The sequence below is a fragment of the Melanaphis sacchari genome, unplaced genomic scaffold (genome assembly GCF_002803265.2).
Source record: "Melanaphis sacchari strain LSU unplaced genomic scaffold, SCAv2.0 Contig158_pilon_pilon, whole genome shotgun sequence".
NCBI lineage: Eukaryota > Metazoa > Arthropoda > Insecta > Hemiptera > Aphididae > Melanaphis > Melanaphis sacchari.
The window spans coordinates 45,429-49,605 of record NW_020270711.1 but is presented as its reverse complement, the minus strand read 5'-3'; the positions used below and the strand labels follow the sequence as shown (position 1 = coordinate 49,605).

The 4,177-nt window shown below is 28.5% G+C and overlaps 1 pseudogene; it reads right to left on the bottom strand.

Annotated features, from left to right (window-relative positions):
- Positions 1–1,575: 1,575 nt before the first annotated feature.
- LOC112592119 lies at positions 1,576–2,900 on the bottom strand (annotated as a pseudogene).
- Between the last annotated feature and the right edge of the window lie 1,277 nt (positions 2,901–4,177).

Genomic DNA, 4,177 nt, shown 5'->3' with positions numbered 1-4,177 from the left:
TGTATTCTTTATTTATACGTTTTGATCCATTGCAATTTTCAATTTTCATATGACGAGGAGAACTATTATTAGTTTATTAATTAATGTCAATTTTAAGTTTAGTGAAAGATGTAATAAAGACTTGGGTTTTTTTTAAGGAAAATATAATTTACAATACTTAATATGGATTTAAGTATTATTTATTTTTTTTTTAACAGGGATCCAAAACATATGGCTGGGTTCACGGAGTACCCCAAATCAACCCTTTCACTCCTGCATAAATATTTAGTATTTGAGGTTAAACATCGACAAACAAATTATAATTATGATCAATTAGATAACTAATAAAAAATTATTATTATTATTAGTTTTATTTTGATACGGGTTCGAGAAAGAGATGCGAATCGTATGATAGCGATAAGTGACAACACCATTTATTTTGCTACCTGTTATCGCGCGTCGTGTGGTTAATAATTTAAAATGCAATTTCTAAAAAATTTGAATAGCTTTCAAGCATATAGTTTTGCATCAATTAGTGTTATTCATGAACTAAAATTTATTTAAAAAATGTCTTCACATTATGTTTACAAAAAAATCATAGGTTTCCATTTGAATTTCTTAAGTTGACCCTCCAAAACCCCCCTAAAATATTGTAAATAATTATAAAAATATGAAATCGTAATAGATGTTTCTAAATCAAAAAACTTTTGTACCATATATTTTTCACTAATATGAATATTTATATGATAAAATGGTTGTAACATAAATTTTGAATCACCCTGTATATATTACCAATGGTAAGAGTTTACGTTTTGCTTTCTGCTGAGCTAATTTTTTCATGGACTTGTCACCCGTGAAGCCAAAGATCGATGGCGACAGTACATTGCTAGAATCTTCGTTATCATTAGGGTTAGGATATTTATGCACTAAAAAATGTATGAATATGTATGCACTTATGCACTAAAAATCAACTAAATATGCATGAACTATTTGAAAAATATGCATTAAAAAATAAAGACATTTTTGGACAAAAAATGCAATAAACATTTATTATTATAGACAAATTGAAAAAAACTGAAAAAAATTAAATAAAATATAAAAAAATTAAAAAGAGTTGCATTGAATAATTAAAGTTTGTTTTAAATGTTCCGCTGTAAATCTTCGTCTGTTTGGTGCTAATACGTTTTTGAATCTATTGAACAAAAAATCTCTATGTAAAAAATTGTATTTATTTAAATTATTATAATTTAATTTAGATTTATTATATATATACGTTCTGTTAAAATATCTGATAAAATTTTAATGACTCGCAGTTTTAAGATAAGTTTTGACTGTGACAATTGACGAAGCTTATCGAAAATTCTATTTAAGTAGGTACCTTTATAATATTTACTCCGAATAGGTAAAACCATAATATTGAATCTCAACAATAAATAAGTGATAAATGATAATATGTGAAATACAGATAATCAAACTTATATAAGATTCACTAAAATATAAAATTACAGAGTTTTTCAGCAATTTGCATCGAAAACCGTCAAATATGCGCTTAAAAACAGAAAAAAACACAAATTATGCACTTTTTAAAAAAAATGGTAAAATATGCACTTATATGCAAAATAAAATTATGATATTTTGAATATAAATATCATGAAACATATTTCTGTATAAGAATGGATGCTATTGGACAACCTAAAAAAAATATGCAAAATCATGAACATCCTAACCCTAGTTATCATCAATAGGCTATACAAAAAAAAATAAATAAATAAATAAATTGCTAATATTTCTTAGTTGGTGCCTATGTTGCCTGCGTGGGATTCATTTTTGAAAAATATTCCCTTATACCGTTTTCCTCGTCAGCTGCCTATAAAATTATAATTATTAAAACTTTTGTTATTTAAATTTATAAGTTTTTAATTACCCGTGACTGGGAAGGGTCGAAATCATACATTGGAGACATACTCGAATATGTGAACAGATCCAGCTGTGATATGGTGTCAATGAATAACTATAAAATAATAAAATACATAAAATAGGTACCTAAAATATTTTTAAAAAATGATAGAACTTAAATATTTATCTCTGGTGAGTTTTCTTCTTCTTCGTCTTCGCTCCATCGTTGTGACTATTGTTCAGCTAATTGAGTAGTTGCATTTATTTTGAGCTAACTGATGTAATTCACGTCTTCTTTAGGAGTAAATCCAATAATTTTATCATCACTTAAATTTTTGATAAAAACAATCATTTCTTCAGGTGTTTTTGGTGGTGAATCAACTTTGGTGAATTCCTGGTCCAAATAATTACCCATAATTTCAAACTGTTTTAAGACGAGTGGTCTATACACGGTTGACTTTCGAACGACTGTTTCGGTAATACTCCATTCTAAATATTGCAATTTCATTAAATCTGTCCTATTTAGCTTGTGTTTTTGATTCGATGACAAGCATATTTTCCCTTTGATACACCATACTAGACAGTGAAATAATTTCGGTTTCCAGAAATAAATTTCGCTTATATTTTTGAGGTAGGTCGAGTATAAACGAAAATATATTTCCCATTAGGGAAAATATACGTCTTAGAAAGTCGGCTGGCATATTAATATACCGCGATGGTGTTATTATTTGGACTACGGTATTAAGTTCGTCCGTAGGATCAAGTCCTACATTTAAAAACTTACGGCCGGTGAAGTCAAGTATAAAATTACTGCAATCGATGAGATCCGCGGGCGTTGCTGGAGGTACATAAGTGAACGTCTTCTTTTTGTATAGCGCAGCGTTGTTGGTGATAGAACCAGCCATGTTTAAAATTATTTTGAAAATAAAAACACCCACACTTTAAAACTCACTAAAATTTCTAAAGACTGAGCGAGCGAAAAATACGTGTACACCAGTTTAAGGCAGCAGACGGACTAAACGGCTACCGACTCCTTAAGAAGTCATGAGTCTCTATAATAGATGAGGACATTTTTCAATATTAACAGATTTTGCTGGAATGTGATTAATTGATTGAAAAGTCTTCTAAGTATGCAGGTGTATTAAGTATATAGCGGCTATTATGAGTCAGCGACGTCCTGGCGACCGGTCGGGTGCCAATAAGCAGATCGTTATCAAGGTTTAATGTACATTTTTGTATATTATTTCCCCAAAACTATACGTTGTGAGAATATTTATTTAATTATGGAGTCTACGACATCCTGGCGACACGAGCAGGTCGTACGAATTTCCAAATAGTCATTTATTTAAATACGGTAGCAGGTGATACACAAAAAATATATGTATATGCACGAATAAATTCAAATGTATGATTGATAACAATAACTGCGGTAAAATATAAGCCGAGTACGTATATAACTGATAACTAGAGCTAGGATTTTAATGACCTAAAAAATACACAAAAATGCACTAAGAAAAATGCAAAAATGTCCTAAAAACTCTAAAAAATGAACTTAGAAAATGACCAAAAAATGTTCTTAGATGAGTGAAAAAAATTTATTTTTAAAATATTAATTAATAATTATGATTTATGAATAAAATAGATATAAATATCGGCACCAAACTCACTCACAAAACTACGTAAACGGCTTCCTACTGTTGACTTAATTTTTGGCATTTTTAAGATTTTTAAAGTCTTAATATTAATTTTTAATATTAGTCGTAATATTATTTGTTCAGTATTGTATACAGATCGGTATAAAACCATATTATTATAGGTACGTGTCGTATTCATTACTAAAGCTACTATTGTATACCTATATAGTTTTGGGTTCGTTCGATATGTAATCTTATCTTACTTACTCTTATATTACTTTTTCAATATCAATGGGCTGGAGTAGGTAATTGCCTATTAGCGGCAGTAATGCGAAAGCAATTCCCGCGGCGTCGTCGGTTCAAAACTGAAAAAAAAAAAAAAAAAAAAAAAAAAAAAGAAAAGGTAATTGCCTATAGGTACTAATTGGGATTACCTTTACAACACATATAAAAAAAAAACTTAAAATAAAAATTTGTTAAAATACCCAAAATGAACGTAATATTTGTAATATTACGTAAAAATGACCTTAAAAATGCAATAAAATGCATTTAACACAAAAAATGCAAAAAAAATGCAAAATAAAAATTTCATATTTTACATTGTTATATCACGAAACAAATTTCGTTTTTGGTTAGAATTGTAAAAAATGCAAAAGTCACCAAAATCC